Raw genomic sequence first — 15,283 nt, 5'->3', positions numbered from 1 at the left:
GCCCCCTCTCCTAACTTGCAGATAGCCACCTTCTTGCTGGCTACCTCACATGGCCTTTCCTCAGTGTGAGCATACTTCTAATATTTCTTCTCATTATAAGGACACCAGTCCTCTTAGATTAGAGTCCCACCTGAATGATCCCATTTAACTCTAATTTCCTCCTGAAAGGCCTTATCTCCAAATACAGTGATATTTAGGGCTAGGACTTCAACATATAATTTGGAGGGGTACCTGATTTAGTCCATAATAACAACTGTATAATCAAAATTCACAGAATCAGGCAGCCCCGGTGGCTCAGTGGTTGTGGTTTAGCGCTGCCTTTGGCCCAGAGTGTGACCCTGGAGACTGAGGATCGAGTCCCAGGTTAGGCTCCCTGTGAGGAGCCTGCTTCTCCCTCTGCCTGTGTCTCTGCCTCTCTCTCTCTCTCTCTCTGTCTCTCATGAATAAATAAATAAAGTCTTTAAAAAAAAATTCACAGAATCATGTACCCTAACAGGGTGTATTTTATTCAATGTAAATTTTATTATAATAAATTGAAAAAAACCCAAATTATTCTTTTATGTAAAAATTGTGCTGTGTATTTAAAAACAGAAAACAATTACATTTCTGTGAGTATCCAGAAAAATATAACTGGTTTATTTTTATGATCTTCATTTCTTCAATGAGGGAAACATAACAAAAGAGCCTTCCCTGCTCTGCTTACTTGCTCCCTAGTTAGTAATGAATGAATTAAATGCATCCTTTAAGTCATATTGTTTTTGATTTTTAATGGTTAGTAAATAGAACAAGTCAGGACAAAGAGCTCTTGCAGAAAAAGGCTGAAAATGTAGGTTATGTTAAGAGTCCACTGAGAGACTGATCTGGAGTGACAGATGGGAAAGGCCATACATATGGGTGGTAGACAAATTAATATTTTTCTAGGTAACTTCTTTAGGGACTGGTTGAGATCAAACTTAGAATGATTTAGGATGGATTTTGGGACAAGCAGCTTAGTATTGTTGGTAAGTATATGGCCTTACATTAAATCTTGGCTTTAGATGGATAGATGAGTTTTAATACCGCTTCTCCACTTATTACCTTGGGAAAGTTATTTAACCTCTCTGGATCTTCATTTTCTCATCTGGAAAATAGGCTAATAAAAGTTACCATGAAGGGTTGTCCTGAACAATTGAAATAAAGAGTAAAAAATGGGGAACTGGCACTTGGTAGATACTCCATAATCTACAGCACTTCACATTGATTGTCATTTTGGACAGCAGGACTCATAATAGGTCAGGCCCAGAGATAGAGTGCTCAGGCTCTTGGGGTCATGGACCCCTGATGTGGTCTAGTTCTTGCTCTCTTGGGGGACAACTTCTGTGTGTAAGGAATGATGGAAAACACCTGCCCCCCATTGTTGGGACCCCAGAGCTACTTTCTGGAACTCTCTGTTAGAGTCTTTTCCTTATTTTGACCAATGTAGCACCTAAGAAGCTACAGATTTGTCTTGATTCACCTAAGAGAATTTTGGCTACTGAGTCAAAAGGAAAAAAAAATTCTTCTGTTCTACTTGGGGTTTCCACAGGATCTCCCAGACTTGATAGTAGTAGTATAATTAGGTGGACACATATAATAGAAGAAGAATGTTGATTAGCAAGTCCACTGCTTGGTGTAGTGGAAAGTACTCTGAATTAGAAAATAGGAAGCCTTGGCCATTGATCTATTTTATTTCCCAAGTAAGTGATTTGAGGTAGATAGTTATTCCTCTCTGGGTTTTGTTTTCTGGCCATATGTTTTCTGACTCTATGAAAGGAAAAGTTGAGTTAAAGAACTTTTAAGATCCTTTCAGCTAGGATCTTCTAATATTCTATGGTGTGGAACTGGAGAAATGTCTTAATTAATCAATTGATTTATGCAAGGCTTAAGGCCACATTCACCTGATGCTGAGCTCTGTGTTAGCTTCTGGGCAGTCAGTGATGAACAAGCCAGACACAAAACTCTCCCAGTCTGACTTTTCTTTCTTCTTTCTTTCTTTCTTTCTTTCTTTCTTTCTTTCTTTCTTTCTTTCTTTCTTTCTTTCTTTTCTTTCTTTCTTTCTTTCCTTCCTTCCTTCCTTCCTTCCTTCCTTCCTTCCTTCCTTCCTTCTTTCCTTCCTTCCTTCCTTCCTTCCTTTTTCTTTTTTTTTCTTTCTTTTTAGATTTACTTATTTATTTTAGAGAGAGAGAGAGAGAGCAAGAGAGGGAGGGGCAGAGGGCGAGGGCGAGAGAATCTCAAGCAGACCCTGCACTGAGCACAGAGCCCCATGTGGGGCTCAATCTCATGACCCTGAGATCAGGACCTGAGCCAAAATCAAGAGTCTGATGCTTAACCAACTGAGCCACCCAGGTACTCCTGACCTTGCATTTCTATCACACTGTCCAGGATCAATTCCCATTTTAATGCTTTTATTAGTGAATAGAAGGCATGTTAATGCCATTTGTGGGAGGTTCAGAGCTGGGAGTATTGACACTGTAGAATCTGACTCTTGCAGAATCAGGTTAAACAACAAAACAAAACACTGTTAACGTTTGAAAAAATGGACTAACTCATAAGATAAATACCTAAGTTATAATTAAGTACAAATAGAAGAAAAGTCCCTAACTTGGGTTTAAAATAAATTTAAATAAAACTGGATGAAATCAGAGAGGGAGATAAACCGTAAAAGACTCTTAATCATAGGAAACAAACTGAGGGTCACTGGGGGGATGTGGTAACTGGGTGATGGGCATTAAGGAAGGCACATGATGTAATGAGCACTGGGTGTTATATATAAGACTAATGTATCACCAACCTCTACCTCTGAAAACAAGAATACATTCATTATATATTAATTAACTAAACTTAAATAAAATTTTGTTTATTTTTTATTTTTAAAGATTTTATTTATTTATTTATGAGAGGCACAGAGAGAGAGAGAGAGAGAGGCAGAGACAGGCAGAGGGAGAAGCAGGCTCCATGCAGGGAGCCAGATGTGGGACTCGATCCCGGGTCTCAAGGATGAGCCCTGGGCTGAAGGTGGCGCTAAACCGCTGAGCCACCCGGGCTGCCCTTAAATAAAATTAAAAAAATAAACTATAGAACATTTTACATAAATAAATAATTTATAAGTTAACTATTAAAAATAAATTAAATTTACAAGTAGAGGATAAGCCATACAAGGTGGTGGCTTTGAACATCTGCCCTGCTCTTCCACTCAGCCTCCTGGGATTACATGGTCACAAAGTAATATCGGTCACAAAGTTGGTAAAAGATTGAGTCTCCCTAACCTAAGATCTCTCTGCCTGGCAGTGTTATGATGCCAGTACCATGGTCGGGAACCCATTCTTTCAACTCTTCCCTTTACAACATTTCCCTACCTTTCCTTTGTCTGCTCCTTTGAGAGTGGCATGGGCCTTCCCCAGCACCGTATCCACCCCTGTATTCCCAGCCCATAGTTCTTTGGTCTGCACATTATAGGCAATTAATAAAACACTTTGTAAGCAGTCCATGTGAAAATAGACCAGGAGTGTTAAGCGGTATCAGTTAACCACGTGATGGAATAGCCAGGAAACACCACAATCACTGGGGCTGTGTTAATAGAGCTGTGTTGTAGGCAATAAGAGGACTCTGGACTCTGCTGGTCAGGAAAGCTCATGAATATTGTGTCTCATTCTGTATATCATATTTAATGAGAGATATTAAAATTGGAGACTGTCCAAAGAATGAACCAACTGGTAGCAATATAGCAAAGTGGTTAAGGCCTCGCACTTTGGAGTCAGATGGACTCATTCAGGTCCAAGTTCTGACATGTATCGTGTGAACTTGGGGGAAGTTACTTAACCTCCCACAGTCTCCGTTTCCTCATCTATATGATGGAACTAATTAACACTACCTATATCATGGAGTTCTGGCAAGGATGATGATGATGATGAATTATGATTTTTTTTAAAGACTGTATTTATTTATTCATGAGAGACACACAGAGAGAGACAGAGATACAGAGGGAGAAGTAGGCTCCCTGTAGAGAGCCCGAAGTGGGACCTGATTCCTGAACCGGGGACCATGCCCTGAGCCAAAGGCAGACACTCAACCACTGAGCCACCCAGCATCCTTATAAATTATGATTTCTATTTGAAGGAATTAGAGGTGTTTAGCCAGAAACTTTGGAGACTTAAGAGTGAAGGGAGTGAGGGAAGTGAGTGGAAAGTAATATCTTTCTAGATAATTGAAAACCTGCTCTTGGGAATGGATATTGGACTACTTTTGGGTGGATTCAAATGACAGAATTAGGTCAAATAGTAAGATTTGCAGAGAAGAAGATAATATTGCCTCCACATGTGGCAGAAATTTTGAGAATCATTATTTAAAAATGGAATTCAAGACCACAAAGACTGTTGTTTAAGCAGATGCTAATTTCCATGTCTTAGGATGGTAGAGAGGAACATCCTACATTGAAGTGTGTTTGGGCTCTAAGGGGTTCCCAACTTTGGCTATGCATCAGAATCATCTGGGAATAGAGCTCAGGAATCTTTGCTAAGCACTTTAGGGGGTGCTGATATAGCCAGTCCCTGCATGGGTAATTGGTAGTCCCTTTTCCTGTATGCAACTATAATCAGATTCTGGTGGGGAGGTACTAAGAACAGGGGACATGAAGATAAGACAGTGCCAAGCATATTTTGAAGTCATTCGGTTAGAATGGAGGTGTCAAGTAGAAGAGGGTTTGGGGGTCTGGTTGGAAAGAAGTTAGGGCCAGCGGTGCGAAGAGCTTTCAATAGTGGGTAGGGGAATTTGCAGGTCATCACTCAGGGTTCCATGATAAACTTAGTACAAAGGTAGTTAAACAAATTTCTCATTCTGGAAGGGTGAGTTAAACGATGAATGATGAATAACGCCAGACCCAATATTCCTTCCCTCTTGAAGTTCACCATCTTGTCACCTATCACTTAAATCATCACCTTCCCCTGTCTTCATTCCATAGCTGCTCCTCGTTAAGACAATGTACAATGATCGGTCCACACACTGGATGGGCCTTTGCATCCACAGCATGTGCAAAAGCAAGCAGAGCTTTCACTTAGACAGTCCCCCCAGTTAGTAGAGGAAGCACCCTTGGGTCTGCTCCACTGAAAAGTCTCAAGATCACGGTCTTGATGACATCAGAGGTGCCTCCGGCTGGAAGGTGAAGTTCAGTTTTCCTCTTACAGGATATGTTCTTCTGCCTAAGTCCAACAGACTGACTTCTTTAATGTAAGGGCTTTTGTGCTTATCTCAAGGCAATTCTTAAGCTAATTAGTTGCAATTATTAGCTAGACTGCAGTGGAAGGCACAACAACAGAAGGGGGAAATGAGGTCATTAGGGAGATACCATCGATGTCCTGGGACAGCAAAGAGAGGAACGGCAACTGGTCGTGGTGACCAATTTATGTCTCTTATTAAAGAAAAATCTAAAACCAAAACCTACTCCTGAATCCTCAGAGAACCAAGGACACAGAGAAGTGAGAAACAGGAGGCAAATACTGTAGTTACACAATGTTCCTTTTAATATCTGCCCACATCCTGAGGCAATGTCCCTAAGGAGGGTTTCTTGTGGGAAGATATCACAGCAGACAGAAAGTACAGTGTGGCTTGCCAGAAGCTCCCCAGGTGTAAAGGCTCCCTTTCACCCTCCGCTCTGGGACTGGGGGCCAGTTAGTTCCATCTCCCAATGGAGGGTAGAGACACCCAGCTTGCTGAGTGTTGGGGGCCTTGTGCATGAAGCACCCCAGGCTGATCCTACTTTGAGTTTGGTAAAGGCAGATTGGGTTTGTGATTTTCTCCAACTGCTACCTGGCTCTCTGGCTGGGTCAACATATGATTTGCTTGGTCCCGCTTTGGTACCTTCATGAAGATAACTGATATTTTCTTTTTCTCTTTTAAAGATTTTATTTTACTTGTTTGTGAGAAACAGAGAGAGAGGTAGAGAAACAGGCAGAGGGAGAAGCAGGCTCGCTGTGGGGAGCCCGATGCAGACTTGATCCCAGGAGCCCAGGATCATGCCCTGAGCCTAAGGTAGACACTCAACCACTGAGCCACCCAGGCCTCCTGGTAACTGCCATTTTCTAGGATGGTCTCTGCTATTCCAGTAACATTTCCAGCCAAATATGGTAAATTCGCAGCTTTTCAGGGAGGCATTATAATAGTGTGTTCAAGAGTCTGGGAGATGTATTAGTTTCCTAGGGCTGCCATAACAAAGTACTAAAAACTGAGTGGCTTCCGACAACAGGAATACATTGTCTTGTAGTTCTGGAGGCCAGGAGTCTGAAATCAAGGTGTGAGCAGGACCATGTTCCTCTGGCTCAAGAGGAGATTCCTTCCTTACCCCTCCTACTTTTTGCTGTCTCCCATCTGTCCATGATATTCCCTGGCTTGTGGTACCTCGCTCCCCTCACATGGCTATCTCTTTACTGTGTGTTTCTGTATCATCTTCCCTCTGTCTATGCCATGCCCAAATTTCCCCTTCTTAAAAGGACACAGTCCTGTTTAATTAGGGCCCATAACTTTATGTCCTTATATGAACCTGATTCTCTATGGAGAGACCCTATTTCCAAAGAAGATCCCATTCAGAGGTACTGGGGATGAAGTCTTCAACATACCTCTTTTGCAGGGGGTGCAATTCAACCCATAGCAGGAGTCCAATAGATCCAGGTTTAAATGTTGACCCTAGGGGCACCTGGGTGTCTCAGTGGTTGAGCATCTGCCTTTGTCTCAGGTCGTGATCCCAAGGTCCTGGGATCAAGTCCCGCATTGGGCTCCCCTCAGGGAGCCCTATGTCTCTGCCTCTCTCTCTCTCTCTGTCTCTCATGAATGAATAAATAAAATCTTTTAAAAAAGTCGACCCTACCATTTACTGGGCATGATCTTGACCAAGTTATTTCCCTCTCTGGCTGGGGCTCTGTTTCCTCATCTCTCAAATCAGGACTATATTATTCGTTACCTTACAGGTTTGCTGTGAGGATAAAAGGAGATACTGTTTGCCACGTGTATGGCAAGCAATGAGAGAGAAGGGTATTTCCATGGATATATCGGTCTTTGTGTATTCTCAATAAGTGCTCCTGTTGCTGCAGGTGCAGAATCTGGCAGGTGTACCCTGTAGTATGCTTTGAGTTCCTAGCTGGATCACCTCTGTTGTTTTTACCATTACTTTTGATGACCTGACTCTTTCAGAAACATGGTCATTGCTTCGACTTTCCCATGAGGTGGGACCTGGCTAGTTAGGATGTCCTATAGTAACCTCATCACCACTTCTAGCTGAGTACCACAAGAAGAGAGAGGTAGAACAGAAACAAACAGGGTGGGCTGTCATGCATGCCTAGATATTTTGTTATTTTAGCACAGGCATTGATGAAGGGGACTGAGAAGTACACCGTGAGCTGAACAGGAAAGGCAGGGGCAGGAAGAAAGTCATGCTCTGAAAAAAAGCAATGATTTTCTGGCTACCTAAAGCCCTAGGCCTAAATACGAAATGGTTGGATGCACAAACACACTTTGGGTTTCTCATAAAATCAAAGCCTGGTGTAATAATAGTATCGAAGTTAAAAAGGAGTTGTATGCTTAAGTATTTAAGGGTGAAATCTCTCCCTAACTTTTGGTCCTAGTCCCAGATCTGCTAAAAGAAACTCTTGATAATGGAACCTGAACATCTGTATTTTTATTTTTTAAAAGATTTTATATATTTATTCATGAGACACACAGAGAGGAGAGACACAGGAAGCAGGCTCCCTGTGAGGAGCCTGATGTGGGACTTGATACCACCAGGATCACGACCTGAGCCAAAAGCAGATGCTCAACTACTGAGCCACCCAGGTGCCCCAGCATGTGTATTTTTAAACAAATTCTCCAGGTGATTGTGTTTAGCATGCTTATGGGTTATTTTTTGAGATGCATTGACTTATTCCAAACCCACATCTCTTGGCTAAATGCCCTCCCAATGAGGTATAGAAGTGCGGAGGTGCAAGATTTCTTTTGATTTCTAATAATAATTATCATGTGGGTAGTATTTTATAGTAGTTGAAAGAACTCTGGTTTGGAATCAGGAGACCTCAAGTCTAGCCATCATTTTCTTTCAATTTCCCCACAGGAATTTGAACTAATCGCATAACTGCTATTTTCAAAGATAATGGTTGCTCTTTATACTACCTTATAGTCATCACAGTGTCTGTGTAATAGCAGGAGCAACCATGATTATCTCTTATATGCAATGTTACAAAACTTCTTTTTATCTTAGATTTTTTCTTCACTTTCAAATTTCTCTAGGCAAATTATAGGCTGTCATATTGTACTTATCTTGAACTTAGCTGTCCCACACTCACAGCAAAAATAATATAAGGAAAAATACTTTTATATGTGCACATACATGTAGACACACATTCTCTCTCCCTCCTTCCCCCTCCCTCCCTCTGTCTCTATCCCCTACTTTTTCTTTCTCTCTCTTGCTCTTACACACATGCCTTTAATTAAAAAGCCAGAACAGATGGCACTAAGTCTCAAGATACTTTACATGTAGACAATCCTCTTAGACCCTTACTCAGACTTAGTAATAGGCTCTTATTTTCCACGTAATTCTAACAGAACTTGGTCATCTAACTTCCAAACCTCATGTAGAAGAAAAGCAAGCAGCAAACACACTGAACAAAAATGGGATAAAATAGATAGATATGCAGAAAGCATCAAAATCTGAACATGGAATGCCCAGCAATAAGGCAGAAAAAAAAAGAAAAGAAATCGTAACAGAGCAATCTGGAGCCCCTAGGTTTAGGGATAAATAATACTCTGTGCCTCCATGGATCCTGGCAATGCTGTGATATAGCACAGTCTGATCTCTTCTGTTTTTGAAGATGACTCTGAGTCATCAAGACGGCTAAATTAAGTCTATATTTTCTGTTTAGGAAGCATGGACATGGGAGCTCTAGCTAAGAAAGATTTATATCTAAAATGTTTGAAAGTTTTAGACAAGCCTTTGGCTTCTGAGAATCATAGAATTTTAAAGTTGGAGAGCATCATAATCACAATAAAATTATAACTTATTAAGTAGGTATTTGATGATAACCCTTTCCATTGAGCTGACCAACTGGATGTAACCTCCTGCTACTCATTAATTGGTAGTTGGTCAGCTAGGCAAAGGAATTCTTTCTATCCTTTTTAAAGTCGTAGAGAAGAAGTTAGACGTAGAGGAGATAATTTGTCAATTGCTACAAATAGCACAGGTCCAAACACCCTTCCTACTGCTTCTCTTCAAGTACCTTGTATTCTCCACCACATCTACACATCCCCTCCCCATTCCATCTGCTTTGCCCTGCCCTACCTCACAGGCCCACATCTATTCCTATTCTTCAGTCTGGCTAACTGCCACCTCTTCAAGAAGCTGTCTGGAGCCTTCAGTTGAAACTGATTTCTCCTCTGAGGGGCGCCTGGGTAGCTCAGTTGGTTAAGTAGCTGCCTTCTGCTCAGGTCATGATCTCAGCATCCTCGGATCAAGCCCTGTGTTAGGCTCCCAGCGTAGGGAGCCTAACTTCTTCCTCTGCTTCTCCCCCTTACATTCCCGCACCCCCAGCTAGTATTCTCTCTCTCTCTCAAATAAATAAATAATTAAATAAATAAATAACCCTGGTTTCTCCTCTGAACTTTCATGGGATGTTACTGATCTCTCTCATTTCTATACTGTAATATAGGTTTAAAAAATTATGGCTTCTTCCTCTTTTTAAAAGATTATTTATTTGTTTATTTGAAAGAGAGAGAGAGAGGCCACAAGCAGTGTGGAGAGGGAGAAGGAGAAGCAGACTCCCTGATGAGCAGGGAGCCCGATGTGAGGCTTGGTCCCTTGCCCCTTCAATCATGACCTGAGCTGAAGGCAGACGCTTAACCCACTGAGCCACCCAGGCACCCCTGGCTTCTTCCTCTTAATAACCTGCAGATTGCTTGAGGATGGAATCTGGATTTGATTCACTTCTGTGTAATAGCATACTGTCTCACATGTAATGGGTGTTTGATAAATGCTTATTGAATGGATAAGTGAATGAAATAAGCCAGTTATTTATCCTTTGCATTGGTCAATGCAACATTGTGGACACAGAGAATTAGGGACTCTGGGGGAAATAGGAATTTACAAACGAGACACTCATATGAAAAATTAGCACTCTGATCCTTTTTCCCTTAGTGGAGTAACAATTTTCCCTCTTCTTAAAATGTAAGATCTAGGACAGCTGGGGTGGCTCAGCGGTTTAGCACCACCTTTGGCCTAGGGCATGATCCTGGAGACCCGGCATCAAGTCCCATGTCGATCTCCCTGCATGGAGCCTGCTTCTCCCTCTGCCTGTGTCTCTGCCTCTGTGTGTGTGTGTGTGTGTCTGTCATGAATAAATAAATAAAATCTTTTTAAAAAATGTAAGATCTAAAAGATATGGTCTCTTTCAAATGAAGAGAAAGTCATTGAACATCATCATATGACACTGCACTTATGACTGTAGCTTCAAAACATGTTTGCTCAACATTCTGCAATTGGTTGATTCTTTCTTTCTTCTTTCTTTCTTTCTTTCTTTCTTTCTTTCTTTCTTTCTTTCTTTCTTTCTTTCTTTCTTTCTTTCTTCTTTCTTCACTTAGAGCACAAGCAGGGGGAGGGACAGAGGGAGAGGGAGAGAGAATCTCAAGGAGACTCCCCATTGAGCTGGGAGCCTGATGTGGAGCTCAATCTCTCAACCCTGAGATCTTGTCCTGAGCTGAAATTAAGAGTCATACTCAACTGACTGAGCCACCCAGGCACCCCTGAAATTTGTTGATTCTTAACAAAGAATAGTCTAGTAACACTTTATACTGGTATAACATGCAGGTTCCAAAATGCTTTGATATATCCAATTTCTTTTGGCTATTGTAATAAAGTATAATGGCAGGTAGGACAGATGTTATTATTCTTGCTTTTCAGATGAAGATTCTGAACTAACATAAATTATACAAAGTTATATGGGAAGAGGCAGAACTAGGGCCATTTTTTTTCTAGCTCTCAGTCTAGCACCTAAGCGAATAGAACACAGAAATTACTCATTCAAATCTTGTTTGGTTCAGCTCAGTGTCCTTTTGTATCTTGAACACTCATGGTAAGCATTGATTCTATAGTTCATTTTGCATTTGTATTGATAGATTTTTAAAAAAATAGAAATAATGTGATGATTAATTTTATGTGTCAATTTGTCTAGGCCATGGTACCCAGATATTTAATCAATCATCAGTCTAGATGTTGCTGTGAAGGTATTTTTCAGATGAGATTAACATTTAAATCAGTAGGCTTTGTGTAAAGCAGATTACCCTCCCTAATGCGGGTGGGCTTCATCCAATCAGTTGAAGGCCTTAAGAGAAAAATATTGAGGTCTCCTAAGGAAGAGATTATCTTGCCCCTAGAAGCCTTTGGACTTCAGTTACAGCATCAGTTTTTCTCTGGCTCACCAGCCTGCTTGCCCTGCATATTTTGGATTTGTCAGCCCCCAATTGTGTGAGAAAATTCCTTAAAATAAGCCTCTCTCTCTCTCTCTCTCTCTCTCTCCATACACATTTTATTGGTTCTGCTTCCCTGGAGAACCCCAACTAACAAAACAGCTCCTAATTTATGAGGATAACTTGCTTTATAAATGTATTTAAATTTAATACATAAGAACTTGATGAATTCATAATAATACAAAACTTTTTTAAAAAGAAAGAAAAAATCAAATCTCCCCATCACAGAATAAGCAAACAAGTAAAAAACTTCAAAAAAGGGGATCCCTGAGTGGCTCGGCAGTTTAGCGCCTGCCTTCGGCCCAGCGCATGACCCTGGAGTCCCGGGATTGAGTTCCACGTCAGGCTCCCTGCATGGGGCCTGCTTCTCCCTCTGCTTGTGGTGTCTCTGCCTCTCTCTCTCTCTCTCTCTCTCTCTCTCTCTCTCTCTCCCCCTCTGCCTCTCATGAATAAATAAATAAAATCTTAAAAAAAAAAACTTCAAAAAACACACAAAAAAGCCCTAGATACCATTGGAAGTAACTAGGGTTTCAACTTCTTGCTCTGAAAATTGGCCGTTAAAAGGAAAGAGACAAGCATTTATTCTGTCCTTTCTGTATAAACTGTACTGGAAAGTCCTGAATTGATGACAGACCTCCCTCCTCCACCTCCTCCTCGCCCCCCCTCCCCTTCCTCTTCTTTCTTCTTCTTCCTCTTCCTCTCCTCCTCCTCCTCCTCCTCCTCCTCCTCCTCCTCCTCCTCCTCCTCCTCCTTCTTCTTCTTCTTCTTCTTCTTCTTCTTCTTCTTCTTCTTCTTCTTCTTCTTTCTTCTTCTTTTTCTTCTTCTTCTTCTTCTTCTTCTTCTTCTTTTCTTCTTCTTTCTTCTTTCTTCTTCTTCTTCTTCTTCTTCTTCTTCTTCTTCTTCTCCTTCTCCTTCTCCTTCTTCTCCTTCTCCTTCTTCTTTAAGAGAGAGAATGGGAGGTTGGAAGGAGCAAAGGGAGAGGGACCTAGAAAATCTTAAACAGGATCCATGCCCAGTGCAGAGCTGGAGGCAGGGCTCCATCTAATGACCCTGAAATCATGACTTGAGCCAAAAATCAGAAGTCAGATGCCCAACTGACTGAGCCACCCAGGTACCCTGAGGGACATTCTTCTTTACAAGTAATTCCAGCCAATAAATATGGAAGGAATGGTAGAACTAGAACTATTTTATAACCTCTAATGGAATAATACAAGTCACAATCAACAATGGCGATACCATGAGATGAAAAGTTGATAAATAACTTTACAATGGTTTGATCATGCTGCCACCATCTGAATCCACTCATCAATTTGAGTATCACTAAAAATGGGACAATCAGACATTGTGTAACTCCTTTCATGAGGCAACATACAGCATAGAGACATCTATGAAGAATTCTTGCCAAAAAAAGAAGTTGAACCTGATTCAAGTCTTTAACTAACTTCAAGGTACAGGAAATACAGCAGCCAAAAGAACAAATTAAAGAAAGTGATGAAACAAATGAGCAGACCCCACTTGAAAGGGTGTTAGTCATAATTATATTGTGTCAAAAGACAGAGTGGGACTGTCCCATGCAAAACTGGAGGAATGGTCATTATAAGAATACATATTTTTGGGTTTGCTGATTGCAATGACATGGCCCACATTTGCTCACCTATTTACTTATTTTGGCCTTCAATAAATAGCTGAAAGTTTGTCTCTTGGGTCAGGCCAGGACAATTAGTTCCATGTCTGCTGAGTGTGCTCTAGAAACTGAAAAAACTTGTCCATGTGATCCTTGGAGGCACTTGCATCTCCTTTGGTCCCCAAGCAGAGGCATCCTGATGCCAGTCTGCTGGCATGGAGGCTGTATTATGAAATGCTCCCTCAAAGGCCCTTTGTCTTTCTTTTAAATACTTGCACAAGTACTATAGAAAAAGTGGAAACTTCACTTAAGTAAAAAGAAAATGATTTTCATAATCGCCGAGGGCTCGGTACTGTTAATTATTTAAGTGCATGTGCTTTTAGAGATACATATATATATTACGTTTTTATACTATAATGGAATCATAATGTGTATGCCATTCAGCAATTTGCCTTTTTATTATTATATCATTACCATATTACCACATGAATGAATTAATTGCTATGATGAATGCATATTATTCCATTGTAAAGATGCACTGTAATTGATTAAACCATCCTGTTTTTTTTTTTTTTTTTTTTTTTTTTTTTAGATTTTATTTATTTATTCATGAGGGACAGAGAGAGGCAGGCAGAGACATAGGCAGAGGGGGAAGCAGGCTCCACACAGGGAACCCAATGTGGGACTCGATCCCTGGACTCTGGAATTACTCCCTGAGCCGAAGGCAGCTAAATGTTCAACAGCTGAGCCACCCAGGTGTCCCTAAACCATTCCTGGTTTTAAACATTTAGCTTGTTGCCAACATTTTGCTCTTTATTCATCTTTGTATGTATTTATTATATACTTATTCAGTATTTTTCTGCAGAAGAGATTTCTGAAAGTACTGCTGAGTCAAAATACTTTCATTTTAAAGGCTTTTGGAATATATATCTGGTCAATTTGCCCTATGAATAACTTGTATGGTTGTATATGCTCAGCAAATGTGAGCGTCCACCTTTCATCGTCATCATCACCACAACCAGTGTTTATTGAGCTCTTACAATGGACCTGGCAAACAAAGGTCTAAGCATTTTATTCATAGCAACTAATTTAATTGTCACAACTCCTCCATAGTAGATACTGTGATGATTCAAAATGTATGATGGGGAAACTGATATAGTACATGATTATGTTTAAAAAACAGAAGTATGTAAATGAAAAAAGTAAAAAGTAATATAATTTCCCCCATCTTAAAACCCCACTCCATTGAATAGCCACTGTTAAAGTTTGTGCATATTTGTCTAGACATTTTCTGTGCATAGAAAAACATGTGTGAAAAAAAAAAAAAGAAAAGAAAAACATGTGTGTGACTGTACTTTATTTTATTTTTTAAGGATATTTATTTATTTATTTTAAAAGATTTTATTTATTTACTCATGAGAGATGCAGAGAGAGAGGCAGAGACACAGGCAGAGGGAGAAGCAGGCTCCATGCAGGGAGCCGGATGTGGGACTCGATCCTGGGTCTCTAGGATCACGCCCTGGGCCGAAGGCAGGCGCTAAACTGCTGAGCTACCCAGGGATCCCCTGTACTTTGTTTTAAAACACAGAAGAGATCTTACTGCATGTACATCAAACTCCTTTGTTGATCAACATTTTCCTTCTTCTTTTCCTGGTACAGGACTCAGTCCCAAGACCCCAGGATCATGATCTGAGCCAAAGGCAGAGGCTCAACCACTAAGCCATCCAGGTACTCTGATCAGCATTTTTCTTCTAACAACATATTAGGGTCATCTTTCCATGGTAGTTCATGCAGATTTACCTCATTCCCTTTTATGGCTGCATGACATTTCATTGTATGAATGTGCCATATTGGCTCACATTCCCACTCATCTCCCCAAGGAGGCTGCAAGTTTTGTAAGTCTATAACATGACTCTTTGGCTCTCAGCAAGGTCTGAGCTCATAGTAAGTGAATATGGAATAGAAAAATTGTTTCCTGTGGACACTAATAGTTTCTTCAAATACATAAATATATTAAGTAGAATTGCCAATCTAAGAAATGCCACCCTCTGCAAGTTATCAATCCTTAGGCCTAATTTGATACCTTTAGCAACTGACTGCAGTTGGTTGTATATTTTTTGTGGGAGTCATGATACCTTTGAAATT

This window comes from Canis lupus, chromosome 16 (genome assembly GCF_048164855.1).
Source record: "Canis lupus baileyi chromosome 16, mCanLup2.hap1, whole genome shotgun sequence".
Taxonomy (NCBI): Eukaryota; Metazoa; Chordata; class Mammalia; order Carnivora; family Canidae; genus Canis; species Canis lupus.
Note: the sequence above shows the minus strand (reverse complement) of the source record.